General features: G+C 36.5%; 1 long non-coding RNA gene across 1 annotated transcript; it reads right to left on the bottom strand.

Annotated features, from left to right (window-relative positions):
- Positions 1-3,741: 3,741 nt before the first annotated feature.
- LOC108872166 lies at positions 3,742-7,792 on the bottom strand. The gene is made up of 2 exons (XR_004450138.1): positions 5,731-7,792; positions 3,742-5,521 (listed from the first exon to the last, which is right to left on the bottom strand). It is a non-coding gene; the product is annotated as an uncharacterized LOC108872166 (long non-coding RNA).
- Between the last annotated feature and the right edge of the window lie 2,572 nt (positions 7,793-10,364).

Here is a 10,364-nt window from a genome sequence, read left to right as displayed (position 1 = left end):
GACAAAATTTATCATAAATATAAAACATTGTAACATGATATTAATGTCTAGAAAAGAGGAAGACCATCTTGACTTTAGTTAATGTGAAAAAGAGATGACGCGGCGTTCTAAGACCATGCACAACGGGAGTACACGACGAATCTTTAGCACGAAAACTTAGGTAAAACCGAATATAATAATATTATTTAGGTTAATTTACGTAAGGATTGGTCCGTCGCCAAGACTTTTAAGAGATTGATCCTTAGCAACGTGTCAACTCCTGAGTGGGATGGGATCGGTTTGTTTTTGGGTTTGGTAAAAGAAAAATGGTCATTCTCGACCGAGACCGAAAAAAAAAGGAGAGCTCGAGGAGAGGCGATATTTGGCGATTGAAATCGATAGTCTTCACGAAGGTAAATCGAAGCCTAAACCTGTATTTTTGTTCGATTTAGCTTAGTTTTCATCTAGTTTCGTCTCATTTTAGGGTTTCGGGGATGGGTTTGAATCGATTTTGGTTTCGATTGAAATTAGGGTTTAAAATTTTTTTTGGGTTAAATCGATTTGGGGTTTAGATCCAGTATGGGGGTTTGTAGAAAGGGTTTTGGCAAGATTTCGGTTTCAATCTGAAGCGGATTTGTATCTTATTTCTTAAACGGTTTCGAAATGAAAGGTGTTTTAAACGGAAGAGGATTTTCTCTTTTTTTTTTTCTCAAGGGTTTGTCAACCTTTTAGGTTTGATATGTGTTCGCTTTCATTGGGTTCGTAATATTTTAAATTCCAAATGTTGTTTGCTTTTTTGAATTCGTTGCTCTAACTATGTTGTTGTAATTGAAACCAATACTTGTAATCGTTTTAAGTTATTGTTGTATTTAACTCTGTTCGTTAATCATTTGTCTCAGGTTAACCAAATGGGACAAGATTACAGCTATTCTCAGCCTTCTTCATCATCAAACTCTATAGACATGAGCTCCCTTCTTGAAGCTGAAGCTAAGATGTACGCGGATGAAGCTGAGAGTCCCTACTGCAATGCAGAGCCGGATCAGTTCCCACCTCAACCAGAGGCTGATGATGGAATCCCTATGGCTTGCTACTGTGGTGCTCAGCCTGTTGTCGAATGCTCTTACACACCTAAGGATCCATACCGAAGATACTTCTCGTGCCCCAATGTCGATGATGGGGGCTGCCACATATGGAAATGGTAGGATGTGGCTTTAACGGATGAGCTGAGTGAGGTTCAGAGACATGTCAGCCAGCTCAAGGATCAAGCTTTTGAGTGTGACCAGAAGCTGCTTAAGCTACAGAAGACGGTCTGTGAGCTAAAGAAGAAATCAGAGAATACAAATGTGTTTGCATTGGCAGTTTGTGTAATGGTGTCCGCAATAGTATTCATAGGTTTGGCTGCTATGTACCTGAGTGGTAAGTATCTCTCTCGTGCTATTTGCTCGTTTCTTAGTCTGGATCTTCTCCGGCTATGCTTATACTTGTTCATGACATTTTTTAAAAACTTTTGACTGTTTGATTTAATGTTTATGCAGGAAGAGCTTCCAAGAAGTAAACCAGATCAACTAGTAAAGCTCAAGAGTATCTGTATAATTAAGGTACGATTCCTACTCTCTTCTGTATGAAATGCTTTGTATTGAAATGCTTTAGTATTGATTTGATTTAGTAATGAATGCAAGTTGTTTGCTTTAAAATATTACTGTTAGTATTGATTGTGCTTGCGCATAAATGCAATTTGTTTGGTTTCTACCTTCCTACCGCCTCTGATATGATTGTTTTAAATGTTTTAGTACTTTGCAAATGGGTGTTACTTTGAGTTGATTGTTTTTAATGTTTTACGCCTTTAGTTAGCTTTATACCTTACTAACTGCTCGTTTTTATTGGCCTTAAATGCAACTAGTTTAGCTCAATATTTAAACTCGTCTACTTAAGTCTCTGTGTTGCTATTAGAGTGACACAGACCGATCATTTGAAATGGAAAATAATACATCTTATATGAATCTACTGTTTAGTCAAACTCAGACTCCGGTGGACCTTGATTCACCCGAACCTTTATGGTTCGGTAGCCAAGGTCCTAGGGAGTCTGTTGTCCAGCCTGTTGTCCCTCCTGTAGTCGAGCCTGTTGTCGAGTCTGGTGGTGAGTCTGGTCCGAGGAGGAAGTGGTCTCCGATGGAGGATAAGATCGTTATTGGTGCTTGGCTTAACACCAGTAAGGATCCTATCATCAGCAATTAGCAGAAAGCTGGTTCTTTCTGGAGGCGGATTGTAGATTACTACAATGCAAGTCCGCAGCTGGTTGGGACCGTACCGAGAGAGCTATGTTCCTGCAAGCAGAGGTGGGGGAGGATCAACACTGATGTATCCAAGTTTACAGGATGTTATGATGCGGCTTTGAGGGAGCAGAGAAGTGGCCAAAATGACGATGATGTGATGAAGGCTGCGTTGGAAATTTTCTTCAAAACTACCGAGTCCAAGTTCACCATGGATCAATGCTGGAGGGAGCTGAGGCATGACCAAAAATGGTGCTCTGTCTATGGGCCGAAGGAGGGTGGAAAGGAAAAGCGTAAACAAGTGGTTGATGTTGATAGAGAAGAAGAGGAAGTCGGAGAACCAGAAGGTCGACCTCCCGGAGTTAAGGCTGCCAAAGCTGGTATCAAGAAGAAGAAAAGTGGTAGAGAGGAGGAGCTGGGAAAGCTTCAGGGGGTTTTAGAAGTCAAAGAAAAAGTGTCTAGAGCTAAGATTCTACGGCGGCTATTCGACTGCTTGCTTATGGTACTGGGGCTGACACGGTTGACGAATATCTCCGACTTGCTGAGACCTCAGCACTTTTGTGTTTACATAATTTCACTGACGCAATTATACAGTTATTCGGAGACGAGTATCTACGACGACCCACACCGGATGATCTTCAACGACTACTCGACATTGGAGAGAAATGAGGGTTTCCTGGGATGATCGGGAGCATTGACTGTATGCATTGGGAGTGAAAAAATTACCCGACCGCTTGGAAAGAACAGTACGCCCGTGGATCAGGAAAACCGACAATTGTCTTAGAGGCTGTAGCTTCCCAAGATCTTTGGATCTGGCACGCATTTTTTGGACCTCCAGGTACCTTAAACGATATTAATGTCCTCGATCGATCTCCTCTTTTTGATGGCATTTTAGAAGGTCGAGCTCCGCGGGTAAAGTACATGGTCAACGGACACATGTATAAGTTGGCGTACTACCTTACAGACGGTATATATCCAAAATGGTCAACCTTTATCCAATCCATCTCACTCCCTCAATCACCAAAACAAGAGTTATTTGCTAAACATCAAGAAGCAACCCGAAAAGATGTGGAGCGGGCTTTTGGAGTATTACAAGCGCGATTTGCGATTGTGAGAAACCCGGCTCTTACGTTGGACAAAGAAAATATAGGGAAGATTATGAGAGCGTGTATCATACTACACAACATGATAGTCAAAGATGAACGGGAAGGATACATTCGTTATGATATATCTGAATTTGAAGAAGGTGGCGTCATGAGAAGTTCACAGGTGGAAACCAAGATTCCTACAATTCTCAACAATATTTTTCTCAGTCGGAATGATGTTCGAGATAGGAGAATATATGACCATCTGAAAATGATTTAATCGAGCATATTTGGAACAAATTTGGTGACGAGGATTAAAAATCCTTCTATCTTTATGTTTAACTAGTGGCATTCCGGCGCTACGCGCCGGGTTCAGCGCCGGGTTCGTATGTTTTAGTTTCTAATGAATTTAAATTTTTTTTTGATCCATATGATAATTGATTAGTGATAGTAGTGTATTAGTTTGTTTTGAAATATGTTAAAGAGGATGTGTTTGTTTTGTGATTATGTTGTATGACTTTGATATTTGTGTTATTCACATGGAAAATTTTCATGTTTACCATTTTTTTGGTATAATTATTCATGTTTACCACTACTAAAGATACATCTTGAAAAATATGTTCTTTATTAAGAGTCAAAAGACTCTTGTACATTTATTTTCTCTATATATAATAAATAAATAAATAAATTTATGTTTCAAATTATACTTTTGAAATTCGAACTTATTTTTTTGAATTTTTGAAAATTGAAATGATTTTTGAAACTATTTTCTAAAAGTTTTTTGTATTATTTAAGTATTTATTTATATATTTATTAGAATCCTAAAATTCACACTCCAAAAACTCTACCCCATCCGTCAACTATAAACTCCAAGTCTAGATTAGTTAACTCTATGGTTATAAATGTCTTTTTTTCCTTTTTAAAAATGAAGGTAAAAATAATTAGTGTAAATATGAAAAGTAGCATTATGAATGTGGTGTATTTGACAATTTTCCTATTCACATTGTATTTCGTTTTGCTGATATTGTGTTTTTTAAATTTCATTTTTAGTTTTGATGTGTTACAATTATTTCTATATTTATTTGGTTTGTTTTAAACTTTCTGCAACAACTTGTTCTCAAATTATCTCATTTTAACTACTGTAATTCATTAATATTGCATTGTTTATTCTTGAAATTTATACATTTTAGGTTATATTATGGTATTGGCCTTTATTATGTATTTTTATCTAATTTTAAATTTCATTTGTTATTTTGCTAATTTATAATAAGAAATAGGTAGGGGTGGAAATACTCTAAATGTATAAAATTATTTATAGTTAATACCAATATTTTATAAATAAAAATATACATTAAATTTGAAATTAATTTTCTTTTAATTATTATGAGGGTCGATATATTGATATTAATTCTCTATTTATCTTTATATATATGATTTTGTATGTCTTGACATAATCTTTGTCCTAACTTTCATCAATTCTGGTATCTTAAGCTTCACATGAAAATGTAGTAATTTTCTGAAAACCATTTTTCTACCTGGCATTTAGTCACTATAATCGCTGATTTGTCGTCATGATTTTTATTTAAGAAATGGGAGTCTGAGTGTTCAAAGAAACCGTATAATACCAATAAGTAATGAGACGATTAGCTTGATATTTATTCGGGTGACTAAGGCCGGTTGATGAACTGAGAGAAATCTCATGTGTATGGGATCCTGAGATAAGGTCTCATTCGTGCTCCTGAGATTATAACTCCTTCCAATTCAATAATAATACACTACTTGTGCTCTATCAATAGCTTGGTGTGTTTTGATCTGTTCCAAATGTTAATTATGGAAGAACATGAATGGCTCTGAAATCTGTAGGCAACTCTGAGACATGATTACACAAAAAGAGCAAAGAGCACTCCGCAGGTATTGATACAGAAACCATAATATATTAACACTTGACAGTGTCAAATACACGTTGATATGTCTGTGGGATACTACCAGAGTTTCTTTCACCAACCTGCTTTAAGAGAAGGAAACAGAATAAGAAGAAGAAAAAAAAAACATTGCTCTAACATGAAACCTAGTGAGTAAGAATAATAACAGTTTCTCCAATTCAAAATGAGCTCTCAGATCCAACCATTGCTCCCTTGCTCTACCACAGTATAGCTTCTCCACAATTTTAATCCTACAACTTCTTAACTGTACAACAACAACAACAATGCACAATTCAAGTTTTCAGTAACTCGATTGAGTAGATGCTCATAGATATGGTTCCAAATCAACAATCTGAAACCTCAAAAGCTTAAAGTTTCAATCTTTAAAAGTACATTAATAAATGTAAGTTTTACCATATACTCACAATTGCTTAGTAGAAACAGAGACCAATCCAGTTTAAGTTTTTTTTTTACCTGAAGCAGCAGTTCTACGTTTGGCAAGCTTGGATCTTTCAAGCTCCATCTGCATATCCATCAACATGTTCATTCGTTTCAACTCAATCTCCTTAGCAGCTTCCATCCTCTGTTTCTCCAACTCAACCATCATCCCTGCTTCGCACCTTCGATCCTCTCGTACACCTCTCCCAACTTCAGAATCACTCTCGCCAGCTCCCTACACGACGACCCTTCACCTCCAGTCGGATATACCTCATCCACTCCACTCTTCTTCCTCACCACAAACCCCCAATCACAGACGTCATCGTCCTCATCCTCATCATCATCGTCCAAAGAGCTCCCACTCGATTTAGATCCGGCCGCATTCTTCAATGCTGGTTTCAAAATTTAAACACAAATCTGAATCTCATCAACCAAAAAAATGTCGACAACCAAAGGTATGATTAATTGCAATAAATAACATCATACGGAATCAATAGAAGTCGATCCAATAGTATGGGGCCGGGACGAAGAGTGAACGAATCAGCCATAAATAGAGTTGATGCTTGACAGAGAGTGATCTTCGAGATTTCGCAGTGGTATGGCTGTTCAACGCAGGCAACGAACCCATTTATAAGCGGAGCTACGGTGGAGGATGCTAATTCCACTTTAATGCGAGAGAGTAGAAGTAGTGATGGAGAACTCGTAAATGCTTAGATTAATGGATAAATTGGTATTTACAATAAAGAAGACATTTAAAGAGCATAAATGATTGATAGGAGCTTGCAGTAACGGGGTTGAAGACGAAGTGGAAGAGACGGAAAGATGAACTCTGGATGCTTCAGACAAAGTTAGAGCTAGGCAAGATTGGACTTGATATGGGCCGTACGTAAATGTAGGGACAGCCCAAAAGGAAATCCAGTTTCGAGCTTTATTCTTCGGAAGCAGTAGTGACATGGCAAAAATGTTATCTCTCATTGGCTGATTATTTTTGGTGACGTGGCAGCCTCACCATTGAGTATATAGGGCTTTTAGTATAGTACAAAATTTAAACACAAATCTGAATCTCATCAACCAAAAAAATGTCGACAACCAAAGGTATGATTAATTGCAATAAATAACATCATACGGAATCAATAGAAGTCGATCCAATAGTATGGGGCCGGGACGAAGAGTGAACGAATCAGCCATAAATAGAGTTGATGCTTGACAGAGAGTGATCTTCGAGATTTCGCAGTGGTATGGCTGTTCAACGCAGGCAACGAACCCATTTATAAGCGGAGCTACGGTGGAGGATGCTAATTCCACTTTAATGCGAGAGAGTAGAAGTAGTGATGGAGAACTCGTAAATGCTTAGATTAATGGATAAATTGGTATTTACAATAAAGAAGACATTTAAAGAGCATAAATGATTGATAGGAGCTTGCAGTAACGGGGTTGAAGACGAAGTGGAAGAGACGGGAAGATGAACTCTGGATGCTTCAGACAAAGTTAGAGCTAGGCAAGATTGGACTTGATATGGGCCGTACGTAAATGTAGGGACAGCCCAAAAGGAAATCCAGTTTCGAGCTTTATTCTTCGGAAGCAGTAGTGACATGGCAAAAATGTTATCTCTCATTGGCTGATTATTTTTGGTGACGTGGCAGCTTCACCATTGAGTATATAGGGCTTTTAGTATAGTATAGATTATTGTATCTTTTTTTTTCTCATTCCTTGTTTATGTTAAATTATTGTATCTTTATGTTTAATTAATTTATATTTTTGTTTAATTAATGTATCTTTATGTTTAGTTAGTGTAACTTTATATTTATTCATGCAATATATAAAAATTAATTTTACCTCATTCAAAAAAATTAATTTTTTATTCCCTAAGGACTCCAACTAGGAGTACACCAGTGGACACACTATTTTGACAGGAGTTCTTAACTATTCAAAAAGAAAAAATATTAAAAAATTCCTATGGACTCCACAATGGGTTACACCATTGTGGATGCTCTAAGACCACCATTATTAGGCGATCCTTAGCAGGGTTTTTAGGTTATAGAGTGATTTATTTAAATAAAAAATAAATTAAAGCCTTGTAACCGATCCTTAATTAGCAATTTCTGATATCGATCTTTACAAAGGTTATACAACCACGTGTCATCATTGAGGGAAGACGAAAACGTTGATGACCGATGGCGTTCTACAGATCTCTACGAAAGCTAGCTGAAACCAATCCCCTTAAAAAGGCCAGATTATTTTTCCAGCTTCCGGCGGAGGAGCCGTTTCTCCGATCGCACCGTCGTTTCCGCCGCGCCGCTCCCACATTACATGCACAGATTGCCTCCCCTTTCCAAATGGTTCGTCCCTCTCCACGGACCTCATTCACTCGTCTTCTATCCTTCTCACCATCGGTTCACATTGCTCTCTTTCTCACCATAATCACATCGGTTCACATTGCTCTCTTTCTCACCATAATCCTTATATATGTCATAAATTGGAATGTGATTAAGATATAGTTCGGAAGTTTATTTTCAAATTTTTCTCGATTATTATACTAATTTTATTTTCATAATTTTTTAAAATTTATGTTTTAAATGTTATCTTTTAATATGTTTTATTTAATAAATAAATTTTATTTAAAAAAGTATTAATTTTTTTTAAGAATCTCTAGGTAAGAAACCCCATTGAACCGCTTAAAATGAAAGTTTCTTAACAATGATCTTTAACTCCACTTAAAACTAAATTTATTATTAAAAACTCATTAAGGACCCCTAAAAGGGTTTTGGGGTTAAAGATGGTCTAAGACCATGTGCATCGCGGGGTCCTTAGAGGGATTTTCAGGCGTGGATCCTGCAAAAAGGAGAAAGACCGGTAAGAAAAATTATGAGGTAAAGATCAACTTTTTTGGGTTTTTGTGATTTTCGCGGGTCCTACTTATACGTAGCGGCCCACGATTGATTTTTTTAAATTTTTTTTTTTTTTTTGAAGAAAAAATAAAAAATAATAATTTAAAAATCTGAAACTCCAAGTGGGATTCCAGCGATGCACATGCTCTAAAACTTTGGCTCCGAATGTTTAGTGCGGTCCAGGCGGGACAAAGTATGAAACGCCATTTAGTTACTATTCGAACAAACTTTAGTATTGTGGTTTTTTTTTTGTCAAACTGGTATTGTGGTTTTAATTAAAATAAAAAAAAATATAAATACAAACGCACACAGCTTTTCCATAAACCGCACCCAAAAATAAGAAGAAGAAGAATAGTAATTCACGTTCTCTTTTAAAAACACTTGGGTACAAATAGAGTCTCTCCTCTCTCTGTTCTCTCTTTCATACTTTTCACAGAGAGTTTGTGATGAGAGTCTGTAGGCTCGCCGGTCTTCTTTCCGGTGAGATGATTCCCGTTTGGGAATGGTTCCAGCATAGGTGGCTTCTTCAGCATCTCATGGCTGGCTTTTGTTTCCGGTGTTTCACTTGCCTCTTCGGTGAATCAGTCGGCTACCGTCTCCGGCGACACACCAGATCTTTCGGTGATGTCGGCTGGCTTATCTCCGTTTTATTTTGAAGCGAGGATCCGTTGGTTTAGTTTTATCTTCGCGACGGTGGTGACTCTTCTGTTTTGGGGCGTTGCGTCTCTTGACGGTGGTGGTCTTCCGGCGAGCTTCTTCTCTAACGGTGAAGGAAAATACTGATTCTCAAGTTGTTAAGCGTTTGTTGTCGATGGTTCAGTAATTCGGTCTCCTGTTCCGGTATGTTCCGGTGGTGGTGGATTACTCTCCGGCGATAACTTTCCTATCGGTGAAGTTGGTGACGTCTCTGATCCTTCACACGTGTCTTCCTTTTGCTTTGCATCTAACACGTGGTGGAGCTTTGTTGAGCCTGGTCACCGTCTTCTTTAGGCCTTTTTTCTTTGGGCTCTTTTGTTTGGGTCCCGCTGTTTCGGCCCTCTTCTGGCGTTTTCGTGTTGTTGGGCTTTGTTGTTGGACCTCTTTGTGTTTAAGTTTTCTTGCCTTTTCTTTAGGCTTTCCTTGTAATATTACGTTGTTTTAATAAAACACCAGTTGACTTAAAAAAAGAAGAAGAAGAATAGTGTGGTTACATCACTGTACATTTGTTTACTTATTTTATTTTTATTTTTATTTCATGTAAAATGTGTAGTATTCTTTTTATATGTTTATTTGTTTTATTATACTATCCTATTTCTAAAGGAAAACAGTATAATTTTACAAAATACATAAATGGTAATGTATATATTTTCTATTAGTTACATACTTTTTTACTATTAATGTCTTATAAAAATTTATTAAATACTTATTATAATATGATTGACTAATAAAATGAACCTAATTTATGATATTTTTTTTTGTTATTCTTTTTACTTGCCTCACATTATAATATGTATCTAATTTAAAGGACAATAATCCTTATAAAATACTCTCTCCGTTTCAAAATAGATGATGTTTTGAAGAGTTTTAGATGTTTGAAAATATTTAATGTTTTGATATTTTATATTAGTTTTAGTTTTATTGAAAACTGTGTGACCAATGATGTTTTACAGTTTTTTTTCATGATTGGTTGAATTTGTTTTAGTTTATATGTATATATAAAAAATAATATTAGTTTTAATGATTTTTCAGTTTATAAATATAAATATATTATGTATCCCGTAGTTATACTATTCATTACATATG

Source organism: Brassica rapa, chromosome A08 (genome assembly GCF_000309985.2).
Source record: "Brassica rapa cultivar Chiifu-401-42 chromosome A08, CAAS_Brap_v3.01, whole genome shotgun sequence".
NCBI classification, from domain to species: domain Eukaryota; kingdom Viridiplantae; phylum Streptophyta; class Magnoliopsida; order Brassicales; family Brassicaceae; genus Brassica; species Brassica rapa.
Note: the sequence above shows the minus strand (reverse complement) of the source record. Positions and strands in the feature narration are given on the sequence as shown.